We start from the raw sequence: 22,239 nt of genomic DNA, 5'->3' as shown, positions 1-22,239 counted from the left end.
GCACCATTTCTCCAGCCATGCATTCATCTGGACTGACCTTGTTGTTCTATACTCACTAGCAGGTGGCACCGGAAGTAATTCAGAGATTACTACCTTCTGGGCCCTGTTTTTTAATCTACTTTCTAGCTCCCTAAATTCTGCCTTCAGGACCTCAACCCTTTTTCTGCCTATATCGTCGGTACCAATATGTACCAGGATATCTGTCTGTTTGCCCTCCCCCTTCAGTATACCCTGCAGTGACATCCCTGACCCTGGTACCAGGAAGGCAACATACCATAGGGCAGCACGGTAGCACAAGTGATTAGCACTGTGGCTTCACAGCGCCAGGGTCCCAGGTTCGATTCCCCGCTGGGTCACTGTCTGTGCGGAGTTTGCACGTTCTCCCCGTGTCCGCGTGGGTTTCCTCCGGGTGCTCCGGTTTCCTCCCACAGTCCAAAGACGTGCAGGTTAGGTGGATTGGCCATGCTAAATTACCCGTAGTGTCCATAAGGGTTGGGAGGGGTTATTGGGTGGAAGTGAGGGATTAATGTGGGTCGGTGCCGACTCGATGGGCCGAATGGCCTCCTTCTGCACTGTATGTTCTATGTAATCTATGTAATCTATGTAAAAACCATCCTGGAGTCTCTTTTGCGGTCACTTCAATGTCTGTCTGTTCCCCATACAATTTAATCGGCTACCACTATAACCCTGATGGTCTTCCTCCACCCCTCTTGTGCAGCAGACCCCACCCACGGTGCCATGAAGTTGGCTGCCACTGCTTTCAGTTGGCCGACACACTCATCTACCCCAACACTATCCAAAATGGTAGATCTGTCAAAAGGGGGGCGGCCACAGGGACTCCTGCACTACCTGCCTTCCTCTATTCTGCCTGGTGCTCACCCATGCCCTTTCTGCCTGTTCAGTGCTCCCCTGCGGTGTGACCACCTCGCTGAACGTGGTATCCACGACCTGTTTAGCATCGTGGATGCTCCAGTGAATCCACCCTCAGCTCCAGCTCCAATATGCGGTTAGCCATTAGCTGGAGTTGGGCACATTTCCTGCACAAGTGGTCACCAGACAACTGAAGCTTCCATGATTTGCCACATAGCACTGCAGGAGCTTCTCGCGGGTGCAAACTCTGCTGCCATGCCTACCCTTACGTCCCTTATTTACTCCCTTTTAACATAAGAATACTATTTACTTACTATGTAAAGTAAAAGTGCATGGGATTGTGGGTAGTGTCTTGAGATGGTCTGGTTAGCAGACAGGAAGCAAAAGGTTGGAATGAAGGGGTCTTTTTTCCGATTGGCAGGGTGTGACTAGTGAGGTACCGCAGGGATCTGTGCCAGGACCGCAACTGTTCACATTATATATTAATGATTTGGATGAGGGAACAAAATGTTGTATTTCCAGATTTGTAGATGATACAAAATTGGATGGGAGGGTGAGCTGTGAGGAGGATGCAGAGATGCTTCAGCAGGATTTGGACAGGCTGAGTGAGTGGACACATGCATTGCAGATGCAGCATAATGTGGATAAATGTGAGGTTATCCACTTTTGGTCGCAAAAATAGGAAGACAGATTATTATTTGAATGGGTGTAAATTGAGAGGGGTGGATACTCAGCGAGACCTTGGTGTCCTCGTGCATCAGTCGCTGAAATTAAGCACGCAGGGACAGCAGGCAGTAAAGAAGGCAAATGGTATGTTGGCCTTCGTTGTGAGAGGATTTCAGTATTGGGTTAGAGATGTTTTACTGCAATTGTATGGGGCATTAGTGAGGCCACACCTGGAGTATTGTGTGTAGTTTCGGTGTCCTTGGCTGAGGAAGGATGTTCTTGCTGTGGAGGGAGTGCAGCGATGGTTTAGAAGGCTGATTCCTGGGATAGCGGGACTGTCATATCAGGAGAGACTAAATCGATTCTGATTATATTTACTGGAGTTTAGATGAATGAGGATGGCTTCATCTGCAGAAAGTGCACCCAACTGGAGCTCCTCACAGACCGCATGGTTCGGTTGGAGCAGCAATTGGATACACTTAGGAGCATGCAGGTGGCGGAAAGCGTCATAGATCGCAGTTATGTAAATGTGGTCACACCCAAGGTGCAGGCAGAGAAATGGGTGACCACCAGAAAGGGCAGGCAGTCAGTGCAGGAATCCCCTGTGGTTGTCCCCCTCTCGAACAGGTATACCCCTTTGGATACTGTCGGGGGGGGGGGGGGGGGGGGGGAGCCTATCAGGGGAAAACAGCAGCAGCCAGAGCAGTGGCACCATGGCTGGCTCTGATGTTCAGAAGGGAGGGTCAAAGTGCAGAAGAGCAATAGTAATAGGGGACTCTATAGTCAGGGGCACAGATAGGCGCTTCTGTGGACGTGAAAGAGACTCCAGGATGGTATGTTGCCTCCCTGGTGCCAGGGTCCAGGATGTCTCCGAAAGGGTAGAGGGCATCCTGAAGGGGGAGGGCAAACAGGCAGAGGTCGTTGTACATATTGGTACTAACGACATAGGCAGGAAGGGGCATGAGGTCCTGCAGCAGGAGTTCAGGGAGCTGGGCAGAAAGTTAAAAGACAGGACCTCTAGGGTTGTAATCTCGGGATTACTCCCTGTGCCACGTACCACTGAGGCTAGAAATAGGAAGATAGAGCAGCTAAACACGTGGCTAAACAGCTGGTGTAGGAGGGAGGGTTTCCGTTATCTGGACCACTGGGAGCTCTTCCGGGGCAGGTGTGACCTATATAAGGACGGGTTGCATCTAAACCGGAGAGGCATAAATATCCTGGCCGCGAGGTTTGCTAGTGTCACACGGGAGGGTTTAAACTAGTATGGCAGGGGGGTGGGCACGGGAGCAATAGGTCAGAAGGTGAGAGCATTGAGGGAGAACGAGGGAATAGGGACAGTGGGGCTCTGAGGCAGAGCAGACAGGAAGAAGTTGCTGAACACAGCGGGTCTGGTGGCCTGAAGTGCATATGTTTTAATGCAAGAAGTATTACGGGTAAGGCAGATGAACTTAGAGCTTGGATTAGTACTTGGAACTATGATGTTGTTGCCATTACAGAGACCTGGTTGAGGGAAGGGCAGGATTGGCAGCTAAACGTTCCAGGATTTAGATGTTTCAGGCGGGATAGAGGGGGATGTAAAAGGGGAGGCGGAGTTGCGCTACTGGTTAGGGAGGATATCACAGCTGTACTGCGGGAGGACACCTCAGAGGGCAGTGAGGCTATATGGGTAGAGATCAGGAATAAGAAGGGTGCAGTCACAATGTTAGGGGTTTACTACAGGCCTCCCAACAGCCAGCGGGAGATAGAGGAGCAGATAGGTAGACAGATTTTGGAAAAGAGTAAAAACAACAGGGTTGTGGTGATGGGAGACTTCAACTTCCCCAATATTGACTGGGACTCACTTAGTGCCAGGGGCTTAGACGGGGTGGAGTTTGTAAGGAGCATTCGGGAGGGCTTCTTAAAACAATATGTAGACAGTCCAACTAGGGAAGGGGCGGTACTGGACCTGGTATTGGGGAATGAGCCCGGCCAGGTGGTAGATGTTTCAGTAGGGGAGCATTTCGGTAACAGTGACCACAATTCAGTAAGTTTTAAAGTACTGGTGGACAAGGATAAGAGTGGTCCTAGGATGAATGTGCTAAATTGGGGGAAGGCTAATTATAACAATATTAGGCGGGAACTGAAGAACATAGATTGGGGGCGGATGTTTGAGGGCAAATCAACATCTGACATGTGGGAGGCTTTCAAGTGTCAGTTGAAAGGAATTCAGGACCGGCATGTTCCTGTGAGGAAGAAGGATAAATACGGCAATTTTCGGGAACCTTGGATAACGAGAGATATTGTAGGCCTCGTCAAAAAGAAAAAGGAGGCATTTGTCAGGGCTAAAAGGCTGGGAACAGACGAAGCCTGCGTGGAATATAAGGAAAGTAGGAAGGAACTTAAGCAAGGAGTCAGGAGGACTAGAAGGGGTCACGAAAAGTCATTGGCAAATAGGGTTAAGGAAAATCCCAAGGCTTTTTACACGTACATAAAAAGCAAGAGGGTAGCCAGGGAAAGGGTTGGCCCACTGAAGGATAGGCAAGGGAATCTATGTGTGGAGCCAGAGGAAATGGGCGAGGTACTAAATGAATACTTTGCATCAGTATTCACCAAAGAGAAGAAATTGGTAGATGTTGAGTCTGGAGAAGGGTGTGCAGATAGCCTGGGTCACATTGAGATCCAAAAAGACAAGGTGTTGGGTGTCTTAAAAAATATTAAGGTAGATAAGTCCCCAGGGCCTGATGGGATCTACCCCAGAATACTGAAGGAGGCTGGAGAGGAAATTGCTGAGGCCTTGACAGAAATCTTTGGATCCTCGCTGTCTTCAGGGGATGTCCCGGAGGACTGGAGAATAGCCAATGTTGTTCCTCTGTTTAAGAAGGGTAGCAAGGATAATCCAGGGAACTACAGGCCGGTGAGCCTTACTTCAGTGGTAGGGAAATTACTGGAGAGAATTCTTCGAGACAGGATCTACTCCCATTTGGAAGCAAATGGACGTATTAGTGAGAGGCAGCATGGTTTTGTGAAGGGGAGGTCGTGTCTCACTAACTTGATAGAGTTTTTCGAGGAGGTCACTAAGATGATTGATGCAGGTAGGGCAGTGGATGGTGTCTATATGGACTTCAGTAAGGCCTTTGACAAGGTCCCTCATGGTAGACTAGTACAAAAGGTGAAGTCACACGGGATCAGGGGTGAGCTGGCAAGGTGGATACAGAACTGGCTAGGTCATAGAAGGCAGAGTGTAGCAATGGAAGGATGCTTTTCTAATTGGAGGGCTGTGACCAGTGGTGTATAGAACCTTAGTTAGGCCACACTTGGAGTATAGTGTTCAATTCTGGTCGCCACACTACCAGAAGGATGTGGAGGCTTTAGAGAGGGTGCAGAAGAGATTTACCAGAATGTTGCCTGGTATGGATGGCATTAGCTATGAGGAGCGGTTGAATAAACTCGGTTTGTTCTCACTGGAACGAAGGAGGTTGAGGGGAGACCTGATAGAGGTCTAGAAAATTATGAGGGGCATAGACAGAGTGGATAGTCAGAGGCTTTTCCCCAGGGTAGAGGGGTCAATTACTCGGGGGCATAGGTTTAAGGTGAGAGGGGCAAGGTTTAGAATAGATGTACGAGGCAAGTTTTTTACGCAGAGGGTAGTGGTGCCTGGAACTCGCTGCCGGAGGAGGTGGTGGAAGCAAGGACGATAGTGACATTTAAGGGGCATCTTGACAAATACATGAATAGGATGGGAATAGAGGGATACGGACCCAGGAAGTGTAGAAGATTGTAGTTTAGATGGGCAGCATGGTCGGCACGGGCTTGGAGGGCCGAAGGGCCTGTTCCTGTGCTGTACATTTCTTTGTTGTTCTTTGAGGGGGGGGGATCTCATAGAAACTTGTGTAATTTCAAGAAAGAATTATATATCGCTCTTGGGGCTAAAGGGATCAAGGGATATGGGGAAGGCGGGATCAGAGTATTGAAGGTAATGATCAGCCATGATCAGAATAAATGGCGGAGCAGGCTCGAAGGGCCGAATGGCCATCTCCTGCTTCTATTTTCCATGTGTGTTTCCATGTAATAAGACTGAGGACCCGGAGGATTAACCCCCACGGCCAGACTGTCGTTACCCTCAGGATACCTTCTCCAAAATAAGAAAAGTGCCAACAAGGGAATGGGGATCGAATGTCCCTCCTGCATTTTCGATCCACCCGTGAAGACCTGTATCCACCACCACCCACCCTTCGGCAATGGCCCCACTAGGTTCTGCCATGATTAACGCTCGGATAATAGAAGAAAGATGATGGATAATAAGCACACGGCACATCTACCATAACTGAGATAAGATAATACGAGTCCCTGGGACACTCGAGGAGAAGAAGACATTCAATCGGCTCTCACAGAATAACAACTCCCTTCAACAGGATAAAGGATGGAGGGGTGAGCTTGGGTGGGATGCTCTTTCCAAGGGCCGGTGCAGACTCGATGGACCGAATGGCCTCCTTCTGTAAATTCTATAATTCTATGAATTCGCTCCCGCAGCCTCGACGCTTTCGCTACCAAAAAGTCCTGGAAGAAGGAAATCCTCACTCCTCATGGAGCCGGGTCCCACCTCACCTTACCTGTCTCCAGGACTGACTGGTGACCTTTCAGGTTGTGGAAGTGAATGATTACAGGCCTGGGATGAAAACTATCCCTCGGCCTCAAAGACAGGATCCGATGCCCTTTCTAATTTGAAGCACACAGGCTTCACATCCAGCTGGAGAAAACGTGGCAGCCGGATCCTCGAAGAACCTAACGGGAGCCTCACCCTCCACACCTTCTGGCAGGCCGACGACTCGGATGTTCTTTCTCTGACCCTCGGTTCTCCAGGTCCTCCAGGAGTCCACCACATCACTCGGCCGGTTTTCCAAGGATTTAATTCTTGCCTCCGCCGAGGAGGCATCTTGCTCAACGTTCAGGATTCTCTCCTCCGGATCATCGAGCCTCTTCGTGGTGTTTTGCAGCTCGGCCTCATGAGCTCACAGATATTGAGTCAGCTCACTCAGCCTCTGGTCAATAACACGGAGAATGTCGGCAGTCATCATTTTCACCGCCTCCGAGAGAGTCCCGGAGAGCGCGGGGCGAGAGACCGCCAGAGGGTCAGGCCGCCATGTTGAAAAGGCAGCTCCACCCCCACTGAATCCTCCTGCACTCGTTTATCGACGGATTTTTTGACGTTTTTCAGCGTAATCTCACCAAACCCAATCCCGAAGTGTTCCAGGGAAATGACAACAAATATTAATTCGAGGATTCGGGAGATGAGTGCCGTGCAATCAGGAAAAATGATCCTGATTAAAGGTAAGTGGCACCAAAACCTGTAGAAAAGCAGCTACTCCCGCATCCGCATCACATGGTGCCCCCCTCCCCCTCCCCAGACATGTTTCTGATTGACGAGGGAGTCGAGGGTTATGGGGAACTGGCTGTGCCACCATGTCACCCTGGAAAGAGACCATCCTTTTAGCCAGACAAATAAATGGGGCAGCACGGTAGCATTGTGGATAGCACAATTGCTTCACAGCTCCAGGGTCCCAGGTTCGATTCCCGGCTTGGGTCACTGTCTGTGCGGAGTCTGCACATCCTCCCCGTGTCTGTGTGGGTTTCCTCCGGGTGCTCCGGTTTCCTCCCACAGTCCAAAGATGTGCAGGTTAGGTGGATTGGCCATGTTAAATTGTCCTTAGTGTCCAAAATTGCCCTTAGTGTTGGGTGGGGTTACTGGGTTATGGGGATAGGGTGGAGGTGTGGGCTTGGGTAGGGTGCTCTTTCCAAGAGCCGGTGCAGACTCGATGGGCCGAAGGCCTCCTTCTGCACTGTAAATTCTATGAAAATGTGTCAAGCTGAGGGAGCAAAGGCTGTCAATGTCTTTCAGAGAGAGAGAGAGAGACCTGGGCCAAGCTTTGCAGAGTCTGCACCCTCCCTGGATTCACTTCCTTTCCCTTCAGTTGCTACAAGTGACCAATTGAAGGTCAGAATGAGAAAAGAAATGGAAAGGGGGAGAAAAGAAAGTGTTTTGCTCACAGATGTTGAAGACATGAGGAAGTTTCCATCTGTGTGAAGCTCAATCGTCATTCACACTGATTGGCTGGAGGACCAAAGTCCTTTGGGTCCTCCAATTATTCCCATTGGTCAGTACCTCAGCAGGAGGTTCAAAGTGGGGGGGGGGGGGTATTTTGCCTGCGCATGCCCAGCTTCCCCCCTCCCTTAGCCATGCTCAGTCCCGGGCCGCCCGCCCACCCGGCAGGTCGAGCTGTTTCCCCAGGCGGGGAAGTGTGGGAGCTGCGGCCGCCATTAACCATCTGGAGCCCAGTCTCCAAACTCCTGGGACTGGGATGAAAAGTGGGGGCGGGGCGGGGGTGGCAGTGACGTCTCACCCTGACAAAGCACATGTGGGTGGTCACTGGATTGGATTGTGACGTCCCCCCCCTCAGCAACACAGCTTGTGAACTTCAGGTGTGAAGATTTGGACACCTGGGTGACACATTGGGGAGGGCAGCAGGTGAGAGTGAGACTGAACCAGAGAGTCAGCACCTTCAGGGGAGGAGTATTGGGGGGAAAGCAGGAGGACGGGAGGATGAATGTTTTTTCTTTACGGGATATGGGCTTCGCTGGCTCGGCCAGCATTTGTCATTTGTTGCCCACCCCTCATTGCCCTTCAGAAGCTGCCTTCTTGAACTGCTGCAGTCCCTGAGGTGTAGGTACACCCACTGTGGTAGTAGGGAGGAACTTCCATGATTTCGACCCAGCAATGTGACCCAAAGTTCCCCAAACTCATCCGGTCCGTCTGAATGCTCGCCACTGGTACCTCTTCTAACCTAATAATAAAACCCATTGGTCTGAGGTAAGTACCATATTTTTATTATATTATTATTATTTTTTATAAAAATTTAATTTAGTTGTTAGCTAGATCTTGGTAGAAAGTTAGAGGAATGGCAGGGAAGGGAGTACAATGTTCCTCCTGCAGGATGTTTGAGGTGAGGGATGCAGTTAGTGTCCCTGCTGATTTTACCTGCAGGAAGTGCTGCCATCTCCAGCTCCTCCAAGACCGAGTTAGGGAACTGGAGCTGGAGTTGGAAGAACTTCGGATCATTCGGGAGGCAGAAGGGGTCATAGATAGCAGCTTCAGGGAATTAGTTACACCAAAGATTGGAGATAGGTGGGTAACTGTAAGAGGGACTGGGAAAAAACAGTCAGTGCAGGGATCCCCTGCGGTCGTTCCCCTGAGAAACAAGTATACCGCTTTGGATACTTGTGGGGGGGACGACTTACCAGGGGTAAGCCATGGGGTACGGGCCTCTGGCACGGAGTCTGTCCCTGTTGCTCAGAAGGGAAGGGGGGAGAGGAGCAGAGCATTAGTAATTGGGGACTCTATAGTCAGGGGCACAGATAGGAGATTTTGTGGGAGCGTGAGAGACTCACGTTTGGTATGTTGCCTCCCAGGTGCAAGGGTACGTGATGTCTCGGATCGTGTTTTCCGGGTCCTTAGGGGGGAGGGGGAGCAGCCCCAAGTCGTGGTCCACATTGGCACCAACGACATAGGTAGGAAAGGGGACAAGGATGTCAGGCAGGCTTTCAGGGAGCTAGGATGGAAGCTCAGAACTAGAACAAACAGAGTTGTTATCTCTGGGTTGTTGCCCGTGCCACGTGATAGTGAGATGAGGAATAGGGAGAGAGAGCATTTAAACACGTGGCTACAGGGATGGTGCAGGCGGGAGGGTTTCAGATTTTTGGATAACTGGGGCTCTTTCTGGGGAAGGTGGGACCTCTACAGACAGGATGGTCTACATCTGAACCTGAGGGGCACAAATATCCTGGGGGGGAGATTTGTTAGTGCTCTTTGGGGGGGTTTAAACTAATGCAGCAGGGGCATGGGAACCTGGATTGTAGTTTTAGGGTAAGGGAGAATGAGAGTATAGAGGTCAGGAGCACAGATTTGACGTCGCAGGAGGGGGCCAGCGTTCAGGTAGGTGGTTTGAAGTGTGTCTACTTCAATGCCAGGAGTATACGAAACAAGGTAGGGGAACTGGCAGCGTGGGTTGGTACCTGGGACTTCGATGTTGTGGCCATTTCGGAGACATGGATAGAGCAGGGACAGGAATGGATGTTGCAGGTTCCGGGGTTTAGGTGTTTTAGTAAGCTCAGAGAAGGAGGCAAAAGAGGGGGAGGTGTGGCGCTGCTAGTCAAGAGCAGTATTACGGTGGCGGAGAGGATGCTAGATGGGGACTCTTCTTCCGAGGTAGTATTGGCTGAAGTTAGAAACAGGAAAGGAGAGGTCACCCTGTTGGGAGTTTTTTATAGGCCTCCTAATAGTTCTAGGGATGTAGAGGAAAGGATGGCGAAGATGATTCTGGATATGAGCGAAAGTAACAGGGTAGTTATTATGGGAGACTTTAACTTTCCAAATATTGACTGGAAAAGATATAGTTCGAGTACAATAGATGGGTCGTTTTTTGTACAGTGTGTGCAGGAGGGTTTCCTGAAACAATATGTTGACAGGCCAACAAGAGGCGAGGCCACGTTGGATTTGGTTTTGGGTAATGAACCAGGCCAGGTGTTGGATTTGGAGGTAGGAGAGCACTTTGGGGACAGTGACCACAATTCGGTGACGTTTACGTTAATGATGGAAAGGGATAAGTATACACCGCAGGGCAAGAGTTATAGCTGGGGGAAGGGCAATTATGATGCCATTAGACGTGACTTGGGGGGCATAAGGTGGAGAAGTAGGCTGCAAGTGTTGGGCACACTGGATAAGTGGGGCTTGTTCAAGGATCAGCTACTGCGTGTTCTTGATAAGTATGTACCGGTCAGACAGGGAGGAAGGCGTCGAGTGAGGGAACCGTGGTTTACCAGGGAAGTGGAATCTCTTGTTAAGAGGAAGAAGGAGGCCTATGTGAAGATGAAGTGTGAAGTTTCGGTTGGGGCGATGGATAGTTACAAGGTAGCGAGGAAGGATCTAAAGAGAGAGCTAAGACGAGCAAGGAGGGGACATGAGAAGTATTTGGCAGGAAGGATCAAGGAAAACCCAAAAGCTTTCTATAGGTATGTCAGGAATAAGCGAATGACTAGGGAAAGAGTAGGACCAGTCAAGGACAGGGATGGGAAATTGTGTGTGGAGTCTGAAGAGATAGGCGAGATACTAAATGAATATTTTTCGTCAGTATTCACTCAGGAAAAAGATAATGTTGTGGAGGAGAATGCTGAGCCCCAGGCTAATAGAATAGATGGCATTGAGGTACGTAGGGAAGAGGTGTTGGCAATTCTGGACAGGCTGAAAATAGATAAGTCCCCGGGACCTGATGGGATTTATCCTAGGATTCTATGGGAGGCCAGGGAAGAGATTGCTGGACCTTTGGCTTTGATTTTTATGTCATCATTGGCTACAGGAATAGTACCAGAGGACTGGAGGACAGCAAATGTGGTCCCTTTGTTCAAAAAGGGGAGCAGAGACAACCCCGGCAACTATAGACCGGTGAGCCTCACGTCTGTAGTGGGTAAAGTCTTGGAGGGGATTATAAGGGACAAGATTTATAATCATCTAGATAGGAATGATATGATCAGGGATAGTCAGCATGGCTTTGTGAAGGGTAGGTCATGCCTCACAAACCTTATTGAGTTCTTTGAGAAGGTGACTGAACAGGTAGACGAGGGTAGAGCAGTTGATGTGGTGTATATGGATTTCAGCAAAGCGTTTGATAAGGTTCCCCACGGTAGGCTATTGCAAAAAATACGGAGGCTGGGGATTAAGGGTGATTTAGAGATGTGGATCAGAAATTGGCTAGCTGAAAGAAGACAGAGGGTGGTGGTTGATGGGAAATGTTCAGAATGGAGTACAGTCACAAGTGGAGTACCACAAGGATCTGTTCTGGGGCCGTTGCTGTTTGTCATTTTTATCAATGACCTAGAGGAAGGCACAGAAGGGTGGGTGAGTAAATTTGCAGATGATACTAAAGTCGGTGGTGTTGTCGATAGTGTGGAAGGATGTAGCAGGTTACAGAGGGATATAGATAAGCTGCAGAGCTGGGCTGAGAGGTGGCAAATGGAGTTTAATGTAGAGAAGTGTGAGGTGATTCACTTTGGAAGGAATAACAGGAATGCGGAATATTTGGCTAATGGTAAAGTTCTTGAAAGTGTGGCTGAGCAGAGGGATCTAGGTGTCCATGTACATAGATCCCTGAAAGTTGCCACCCAGGTTGATAGGGTTGTGAAGAAGGCCTATGGAGTGTTGGCCTTTATTGGTAGAGGGATTGAGTTCCGGAGTCGGGAGGTCATGTTGCAGCTGTACAGAACTCTGGTCCGGCCGCATTTGGAGTATTGCGTACAGTTCTGGTCACCGCATTATAGGAAGGACGTGGAGGCTTTGGAGCGGGTGCAGAGGAGATTTACCAGGATGTTGCCTGGTATGGAGGGAAAATCTTATGAGGAAAGGCTGATGGACTTGAGGTTGTTTTCGTTGGAGAGAAGAAGGTTAAGAGGAGACTTAATAGAGGCATACAAAATGATCAGGGGGTTGGATAGGGTGGACAGTGAGAGCCTTCTCCCGCGGATGGATATGGCTGGCACGAGGGGACATAACTTTAAACTGAGGGGTAATAGATATAGGACAGAGGTCAGAGGTAGGTTCTTTACACAAAGAGTAGTGAGGCCGTGGAATGCCCTACCTGCTACAGTAGTGAACTCGCCAACATTGAGGGCATTTAAAAGTTTATTGGATAAACATATGGATGATAATGGCATAGTGTAGGTTAGATGGCTTTTGTTTCGGTGCAACATCGTGGGCCGAAGGGCCTGTACTGCGCTGTATTGTTCTATGTTCTATGTTGTGCAGCAGCTGAACCCGATCCACAAACCCCTGCTAAACCCGAACCGCCCCAGCACCCGTACCAGCCTCCCCGAACAGGCGCCGGAATGTGGCGACTCGGGGCTTTTCACAGTAACTTCATTTGAAGCCTACCTGTGACAATAAGCGATTTTCATTTAATTTCATTTCAGCACCTCCAACAAATACGCCCCTTCCACCCGATCAAAGGCCTATTTCGCGTCTGTTGCCATCACTACTTCTACCTTTCCGAGGGCATCATAATTACATTAAGTAGCCTGCGCACATTCGCCGACAACTGCCTTCCCTTCACAAATCCCACCTTGTCCTCCATTATCACCCCCCCCCACACATCTCGATTGTCAATGCTAACACCTTCGGCAAGAACTTTGCATCAAGGTTCAGCAGCGATTGCGAGTGGCAAGACCTATGCTGCTCCGAGTCCTTTTCTTTCTTTAAGATCAGGGGGGGTGGACGCCTGCGACTATGTGAGAGGAAGCCCCCCCTATCCCTCACCTCATTGTACATCCTCACCAACAACGGCCCCAGCTCCGCACCAAACCTCTTATAAAATTCCACGGGGAACCCATTCAGCCCCGGGGCCTTCCCTGCCTGCATCGCACCCATGCCATCCGTCAGCCCCCTCAACACAATCTGGGACCCCAGCCCCTGCACCCTCGTCCCTCCCACCTTAGGGAACTCCATCCCATCGAGGAACTGCCGCGTCCCCTCCTCCCCGGTCTGGATCCGACTCATACAGCCTCCTAAAGGCCTCAGATGCCCCATTCACCCTCTCCAGGTCCGTCATCACTCTACCCCTCTCATCTCTCACCCTACCAATCTTCCTCAGCTGATGGGCCAACACCCTGCTCGCCCTTTTCCCCATACACTGCCCCTCTGCAATGGCCCCTCTGCCTTCCCCGTAGACACTGGACTAAGTCCACCTGCCTCTCCTTTCGTGACCCCTCCTCCGGCACCACCGAGTACCTCCTATTCACCCTCAGAATCTCCTCTACCAGCCTCGCCCTCTCCTCACGCTCCACCTCTTCCTGTGCACCCGGATCAAAATAAATTCCCCCCCCCTCCCCCAAAATACCGTCTTAAGTGCCTCCCACAGCTGGGACCTCCCCCATTCAATTACACATAGCCCCGAATGGCAGCCCTCACCCGCTCTCACACACCCTCATCCGTCAGCAGCTCCACATCTAACCTCCACTGCGGCCCCCGGGCCTCCCCTTGGCCAGTCGCAAATCCACCCAGTGCGGCGCATGGCCAGGAACCACAATGGCCGAGTACTCCGAGCCGGCCACCTCCGCCAGCAGCACCTTGTCCACAATAAAAAGTTGATCCGGGAATACACCCGGTGCACGTGGGAGAAGTATGAAAACTCCTTCGTGCTCGGCACTCCCCCAAGCCTCCATGTGTCCATCCCCTCCATGAACCCCCTCAACTCTCTCGCCACCGCCAATACCCTCGACGACTTAGGACTCGACCGGTCCACACTCAGAGTTAGGACTGTATTGAAATCGCTCCCCATAATCAGCCAATGCGTGTCCAGGTCCCAGATCCTCCCGAAGACCCGCCTCATAAAGTCCACATTGTCCCAATCCGGGGCATAAACATTCACCAGGACCACCGGCATCCCTTCCAACTTCCCACTAACCATCACATACCTCCATTTGTGGGCAGCACGGTAGCATGGTGGACAGCACAATTGCTTCACAGCTCCAGGGTCTCTGATTCGATTCCCCGCTGGGTCACTGTCTGTGCGGAGTCTGCACATCCTCCCCGTGTGTGCGTGGGTTTCCTCCGGGTGCTCCGGTTTCCTCCCACAGTACAAAGATGTGCAGGTTAGGTGGATTGTCCATGATAAATTGCCCTTAGTGTCCAAAATTGCCCTTAGTGTTGGGTGGGGTTACTGGGTTACGGGGATAGGGTGGAGGTGTGGACCTTGGGTAGGGTGCTCTTTCCAAGAGCCGGTGCAGACTCGATGGGCCGAATGGCCTCCTTCTGCACTGTAAATTCTAAAAAAAAACAAAAATTGGGATTGGCCATAACGCTGCCCAGCTCAAAAGCCACTCTCTTAATGACCAACGTCAACCCACCCCCCCCCCTCGTTTTCATGTCTAACCCCGAGTCGAACACCCGCCACTCCCGCCCCTTCCTCAGCCTCATCTGATCCTCAACTTCAAGTGTGTCTCCTGCAAGAACACAACATCCGCCTTCAAGCTCTTCAGCTCCTACACCTCACCACAACCAAACAAAGAACCCGCCGAAGCCATCCTCCTGCAACTCCCCACTTCACTCCCGTTAACCAACCAGCCCAGCCAGCAAGGTGGCCCCAGCCCAAAGCCTCTGACTTCCCCCCTCACCCTTCCAGTCCAACCCTCCCCAACCAACAAAGAGAAACAAAAGACATACTCACCATCACTCGTCGAAAGCTATCCTAATTTATCCACCCAAAGTGCCCTACAATTTACACAGAACGCCTCTCCGAAGTTTAATGTCCTCACACTCCTCCCAGTCCATGATCTCTCATAAAGTCGCCTCCTCAGGCGTTTTTGACGTGTCACCGACAAACGGGCAGCGCACAAAACCCTGAAATTCACCCCCTTCTTGCAAAGGGTGGCCTTTAGGCGATTATACCCGGCCCTTCGCTTGGCCAGCTCCACATCCAGGTCTTGATAAATCCGTAACTCACTGCTCTCCGAAGTGCCCACCTCAAGATCTTTCCTTTATCCAGGAACCGATGCAGCCTCACGACCATTGCCCTCGGTGGTTCCCCCATATGCGGCCTCCTCCTCAGCCCCGTGCGCCCGACCACCTCGAGGGGCAGTTCAAAGGCCCCATCCGCCTCTCCAGCATGTGCGCCACAAACTTGCCGGCCTCCACTCCCTCGATCATCCCAACAGTCCTCATATTCTGCCTCCTGGAGCGGTTCTCGAGGGCCTCCAGCTTCTCTCTGTCTTTTCTGGCTGCTCATCATTATCCCCCCATCTCCACCCCCAGCAAGGTCAGTCAATCCTCGTGCTCTGCCACCGACTCCTCCACCTGCACGGTAGCACGGTAGCATTGTGGATAGCATAATTGCTTCACAGCTCCAGGGTCCCAGGTTCGATTCCGGCTTGGGTCACTGTCTGTGCGGAGTCTGCACATCCTCCCCGTGTGTGCGTGGGTTTCCTCCGGGTGCTCCGGTTTCCTCCCACAGTCCAAAGATGTGCAGGTAAGGTGGATTGGCCATGATAAATTGCCCTTAGTGTCCAAAATTGCCCTTAGTGTTGGGTTGGGTTATGGGGATAGGGTGTGGAGGTGTTGACCTTGGGTAGGGTGCTCTTTCCAAGAGCCGGTGCAGACTCGATGGGCCGAATGGCCTCCTTCTGCACTGTAAATTCTATGATAATCTATGACCTTCTGGATTGCCAGGCTCTGAGCCGCCTGCCTCTGCTCCACCCGCTCGAACGCCGCCCTGAGCGGCTCCACCACCTTGGCCAAATCCTCCAAGGGCTCTTTCCTCTGCTGCTGGGATCTGCCGTTTAAAAACGCCACCAGCTGCTCCGTCAACCAGTGGGCGGGCAGCACTGCCCCTTTGCCCTCTCCAACTGTGTAGCACCACAAAAACCTTCCTGCTCCAGCTGCTCTCTCTTTCTCGTGGCACTTCTCATCCGCTGATCCATTCGCCGACCTCATCAGAGGGGTATTACCTTCCCTGGGCGCACATCCACCTTTTGCAATCAAATACCACACCATTTGTGTGGGGAAGGGTCAAAAGAATCTTGAACGGGAGCCACCAAATGTGCGACCACTCACTCCATAGTAGTAGTAATAATCACTTATTGTCACAAGTCTGCTTCAATGAAGTTACTGTGAAAAGCCCCTAATCGCCACTTCCGGCGCCTGTTCGGGGAGGCTGGTACAGGAATTGAACCCACGCTTCTGCCTTGTTCTGCATTACAAGCCAGCTATTTAGCCCAGTGTGCTAAACCAGCCCCATGGCCACCACCGGAAGTCAAAACCTATAAAATTCTAACAAGACTGGACAGAGTTGGTGCAGGAAGGATGTTCCCGATGGTGCGTGTGACCAGAACCAGGCATCACAGTCTGAGGATATGAGGAAACCATTTCGAACAGAGATTTAAAAATTAAACTAAAGGTTTCCAATTAAGGGGCAATTTAGTGTGGCCAATCCACCAATCTGCACATCTTTGGGTTGTGGGGGTGAGACCCACGCACACGGGGAGAATGTGCAAATTCCACGTGTACAGTGACCCGCCGCTGGGTTCAAACCCGCGTCTTCGGCGCCGTACGGCAGCAGTGCTTGCCACTGTGCCGCACCCATTTTGGACAGAGATGATGAGAAATGTCTTCACCCAGAGAGTGGTGAGCCTGTGGATTCATTACCACATGAAATAGTTGAGGCTCCGGGTCAAACTCGTGGGGAGTTTGCACATCCGTATCTGGGGGGGTCTCACCCCCAGAATGCTTTCAAGAAGCAGTTCGATATAACACCTGCGGCAAAGGGGATCAAAGGATATAGGGGGAAAGTGGGATTAGGCTGAATGATCAGCCATGGTCATGATGAATAGTAGAGAAGGCTTGAAGGGCCAAATGGCTCTCTCCTGTACCTACTTTCTATATTTCTCCCTCTCCAAGAGATTCTTCACCTTCGGAAATCTTGAATGTTCTTTCACTTTCCTTTGGAACCAACCCAAGTGTATGCCACAGCCCTCTGGAATTTACTTTGATTTCTCCCAGATTCAGTCTGGCACTTATATTTCCAGAGCTTTTTTTTCTCTGTGAAGTTTCCACTGCCTTCCTGAGCTGACTTTGGACAGATCGGCTGCTTTTCCCCAGTTGGCTCCCACAGCTTCGTCACAGCTCTTTCCAAGCTCACTATTCAAGCTGACTGCTTTCTGCCACAATGCTAACTGCCTCTCACTGTGGGAACCCCAGATTTCTTCTTCCTGCTTCAAGCTGGATAAATCTTCCAAATTCTTTCTCTGTAACGAAATTCAAGTAAAGTATACCTGACCAAAGACCAAATCTGTAACTGTGTTCTGTGAGAAACACGAGGAAGAAGATTCTATCCCTCAATAGACCATCTCCATGGTTAATTAATAGAAAGCAAAGAGTGGGGATTAATGGGTGTTTCTCTGGTTGGCAATCAGTAGCTAGTGGTGTCTCTCAGGGATCAGTGTTGGGCCCACAACTGTTCACAATTTACATAGATGATTTGGAGTTGGGGACCAAGGGCAATGTGTCCAAGTTTGCAGACGACACTAAGATAAGTGGTAAAGCAAAAAGTGCAGAGGATACTGGAAGTCTGCAGAGGGATTTGGATAGGCTAAGTGAATGGGCTAGGGTCTGGCAGATAGAATACAATGTTGACAAATGTGAGGTTATCCATTTTGGTAGGAATAACAGCAAAAGGGATTATTAATTAAATGATAAAATACTAAAACATGCTGCAGTGCAGAGAGACCTGGGTGTGCTAGTGCATGAGTTGCAAAAAGTTGGTTTACAGGTGCAACAGGTGATTAAGAAGGCAAATGGAATGTTGTCCTTCATTGCTAGAGGGATGGAGTTTAAGACTAGGGAGGTTATGCTGCAATTGTATAAGGTGTTAGTGAGGCCACACCTGGAGTATTGTGTTCAGTTTTGGTCTCCTTACTTGAGAAAGGACGTACTGGCACTGGAGGGTGTGCAGAGGAGATTCACTAGGTTAATCCCAGAGCTGAAGGGGTTGGATTACGAGCAGAGGTTGAGTAGACTGGGACTGTACTCGTTGGAATTTAGAAGGATGAGGGGGGATCTTATAGAAACATATAAAATGATGAAGGGAATAGATAGGATAGATGCGGGCAGGTTGTTTCCACTGGCGGGTGGAAGCAGAACTAGGGGGCATAGCCTCAAAATAAGGGGAAGTAGATTTAGGACTGAGTTTAGGAGGAACTTCTTCACCCAAAGGGTTGTGAATCTATGGATTTCCTTGCCCAGTGAAGCAGTTGAGGCTCCTTCATTAAATGTTTTTAAGATAAAGATAGATAGTTTTTTGAAGAATAAAGGGATTAAGGGTTATGGTGTTCGGGCCGGAGAGTGAGTCCACAAAAGATCAGCCATGATCTCATTGAATGGTGGAGCAGGCTTGAGGGGCCAGATGGCCTACTCCTGCTCCTAGTTCTTATGTTCTTATGGCAATGTGGCATGTCTTTAGAGTCTCTAAACAGAAATGCGCACGAAACAATACATTTTGCATCAGACCAGCTCGTCAAACAGAAAGGAACCCTCCAGGTCAAATGTGAAACAATATTTATTGCAACAAGGCATGAAGCCAATGGAAACAAAGCCCTGAGACCATCCAGTCCAGCAGAAAGAAACTCTCTGACCCTCCCCTGCTCAACTGTCAGAATGAACATGGTTCAGTCCTGGATGTGATTAACAGCAGCAAAACAGAAGAATCTAACCCCTGGCATCATTTGTGGACTCGTTGGTGCCTCCGCAAGTGGGATGAATGAGCAAATCCCTTCCCACACAGGGAACAGATGAATGGTCTCTCCCCGGTGTGAACGCGCTTATGTGTCTTCAGATTGGATTAATGAGTGAATGCCTTCCCACAATCAGTGCCGGTGAATGGACTCTCCCCTGTGTGAACTCGCTGGTGCGCTTGCAGTCTACAAAACTCAATGAATCCCTTCCCACACTCGGAGCACGTGAACGATCTCTCCTCGGTGTGAACTCGCTGGTGTGACAGAAAGTTGGATGAACGGGTGAATCCCTTCCCACACTAAGTGCAGGTAAATGGCCTCTCCCCAGTTTGAAGTCGCTGGTGTATCTGCAGGTTGGATAGATAATTGAATCCCTTCCCACACTGGGAGCAGGTGAATGGCCTCTCTCTGCTTCGCTGGTGTGTCTGCAGGTTGCATGACTGAGTGAACCCACACACAGAACAGGTGAATGGCCTCTCCCCGGTGTGATTATGCTGGCGGGTTAACAGGTTTGATGTATATCTGAATTCCTTCCCACACACAGAGCAGTTGAATGGTCTCTTCCCGGTGTGAATACGCTGATGGCGCAGCAGGTTCGATGTATGTCTGAATCGCTTCCCGCACACGGAGCAAGGACATGGCCTCTCTCCAGTGTGAACTCGCTGATGTGCATCCACTTGGGCTGAGTTATTGAATCCTTTCCCACATTCAGACCAGCTGAACGACTTCTCCACAACAAGAACTCACTGGTGTGCTTGGAGCTGGGATGAACTAATGAATCCCTTCCTACACATGGAGCAGGAGAATGGTCTCTCTCCAGTGTGTACATGCTGATGTGTTTCCAGCTCAGACGGGGATCTGAATCCCTTCTCACAGTGCCCACATTTCCACGGTTTCCCATGCGGCGGGTGTCCTTGTGACTCTCCAGGTTTGACGCTCAGTTGAAGCCTAGTTCACACACAGAACATGTGTACGGTCTCTCCTCGCTGTGAATGATGGGATGTTTTTTCAGGCTGTGTAACTGGTTAAAGCTCTTTCCACAGTCAGTTCGCTGGAACACTCTCACTCGGGTGTGTGTATCTCAGTGCTTTTCCAGTCACACCGATTTTCTAAATCTTTCGCTCTACTTCTAATATCCTGTAAAAGGAGTTTACAAAAGTCATCAATGTCAGTACAGGATAGGAATTCAGAACAGACAATTCTAGTTTCCATGGAACATCCTCTCTCATTACCTAAAAGCTTTAAGTCTCCGTTCCACACTCTCTCCCTCCATTCTCACTCTGCTGTAACTAATAGTCACCCTCCTAATTCTCTTGAAGGTGCTGAATCACAAGTGATCAACAGATCCCTTACACTTCCTGGCAGGTCACAGACCGAAAAATCATCATGCAGCTGCTAAACATAAGTATGTAGATATTACTAGCCAAAAATTATGTGCAATATACAGAACTGTGTCCTTTGATGAGAGATACAGGGGATTTGAGGAAGAGCTTTTCTGAGGCAGTAATTGATCGCAACCTTGAATTTTCTGCTTACGAGGACAGTCGAAGCAGATTTAACCAATAATTTCAATCTGAAATTGAATGGACCCTTGAAGCTGGTGGTGAGCTGTCTTATTGAACCTCAGCAGCCAGCGTAGGCCATTTGGCCCAATAAATATATTTTTCAAAGTTTCCTCCCTCCCCACTCCTTCAGCAAGCCGCAAAGCATGCAATCGCAGAAAGAGAACTTATTACAAAATTAGAAATAATAAGAAATGCAATTTATGAGTGAATCATAAATATCTAGTATGTACCACATACCCTTACTAACTTACAACATTGTACACTTAAATGTCAGCCATTCTCTGGATAAACCACTATAATTGTGAGAGGCCTGGGCCAACCTTTCCAGAGTCTGCACTCTCCCTGAATTCATTTCCTTTCCCTTCAGTTGCTGCAAGTCACCAATGTCCCCCCAGAATGAGATAAGAAATGGAAGGGGGGGGGGGGGGCATTGATTTGCTCCCAGATGTTGCCCAGAGGAGGAAGTTTCAGTCTGAAACTCATTGTCCAACCTCCATATTGTGACGTCACAATCGAGCGCTACCTGAATCAACCAATAGGGATCACTCTGCTCCGCGGTGACGTCTCCGGGTTCCAGTGCGCAGGCCCACAGCGCGGACAGGGCAGCCCCGCCCTCACCCATTGTTCCCCCTCTCTCGACACTTCGTCCACTGGTTTCCGCCCAGAGCGAGGAGCAGCTCAGTGATCTCGCCATTCCCCCGACCCGGGACTGCGCATGTCCAAGGGAGAGGGGACGTTGCGCAGGTGTGGGGGAGAGCCCGCCCCCTGACCTTCCTGCTGAGGGTGTTGACCAATGGAAAGATTGGAAGACCGGAAGGACTCTTCTCCTTCATCCAATCAAAGCGCGGACGTGGTGTGAATGATGATTGAGCCTCACACAAACAGAAACGGCCTCCTGTCTCCAACATCTGTGAGTAAAACACTTTATTTTCTCCCCCTTTCCATTTCTTTTCTCATTCTCACCTTCAATTGGTGACTTGCAGCAACTGAAGGGAAAGGAAGTGAATCCAGGGAGGGTGCAGACTCTGGAAAGCTTGGCCCAGGTCTCTCTCTCTCTCTCTCAAAGACATTGACATCCTTTGCTCCCTCAGCTTGACACATTTATTTGTCTGGCTAAAAGGATGGTCTCTTTCCCAATGTTCACAATTAAAGGGCTGGTTTCCCCAGGAGAAAGCATTTAAGGGGACAGTAAATTAATATCGGACAGATAAATATCCAGTGTTGTTAAATGGTACAGATTAGATATTTTATTGATGGTTCTGTAATAAAGTATATTTATTATTATTTCCAGTTGTGTAATATTGTGCTGTAGCTACGTTATATATTTCCAGTCATCTCTTCCCTCAGAGGGTTGTTAGTCTCTGGATTTCTCTTCCACAGGGACCAGTGGAGTCGGGGGTCACTGAATATATTCACCGCTGAGTTGGGCAGATTTCTGATTGAGGAGGGAGTCGAGGGTTATGGGGAACCGGCAGGAAAATGGAGAGAAAGTTGAGATGAGGAGGGAGTTCTTCACTCGAGAATGTGGTGAAGCTTTTGAATTCTCGACCCCAGAGGACCGTGGAGCCTCAGTCATCAAATATTTTCAGGGCAGAGATTGATAGGCCTCTAGATTTAAATTTTTTTTCCAATTAAGGGACACTTTAGTGTGGTCAATCCAGCTATCCTGCAGATCCTTTCAGATGTAGGGGTGAAACCCACACAGACACTGGGAGAATGTGCAAACTTCACAGGGACAGTATGGGACAGTTATTTTACCTTCCAATAGGAATTGGCAGTCCAGTTGGTGGGAGGTGTCAAAAATGCATATGTATTGCTAATTACTCATTTGAATACA

The 22,239-nt window shown here is 49.9% G+C and overlaps 1 protein-coding gene and 1 long non-coding RNA gene across 2 annotated transcripts in view; one reads left to right on the top strand and one right to left on the bottom strand.

Moving 5' to 3' along the window:
• Positions 1–18,644: 18,644 nt before the first annotated feature.
• On the bottom strand, positions 18,645–20,887 carry LOC140422550 (uncharacterized). The gene is made up of 2 exons (XR_011947517.1): positions 20,723–20,887; positions 18,645–19,974 (listed from the first exon to the last, which is right to left on the bottom strand). It is a non-coding gene; the product is annotated as an uncharacterized lncRNA (long non-coding RNA).
• A 77-nt stretch (positions 20,888–20,964) lies between these two features.
• The window catches only part of LOC140418071 (uncharacterized), a 41,218-nt gene continuing 39,943 nt past the window's right edge, over positions 20,965–22,239 (top strand). Inside the window, exon 1 of the mRNA XM_072501496.1 lies at positions 20,965–21,312. The gene's annotated coding sequence lies outside the window, so the exon portion shown is untranslated. The remainder of the gene's footprint in view (positions 21,313–22,239) is intronic.

The sequence above is a fragment of the Scyliorhinus torazame genome, chromosome 5, assembly GCF_047496885.1.
Source record: "Scyliorhinus torazame isolate Kashiwa2021f chromosome 5, sScyTor2.1, whole genome shotgun sequence".
Lineage (NCBI taxonomy): Eukaryota > Metazoa > Chordata > Chondrichthyes > Carcharhiniformes > Scyliorhinidae > Scyliorhinus > Scyliorhinus torazame.
The sequence above is the reverse complement of the archived record's forward strand: the minus strand, read 5'-3'. Positions and strand labels throughout refer to the sequence as shown.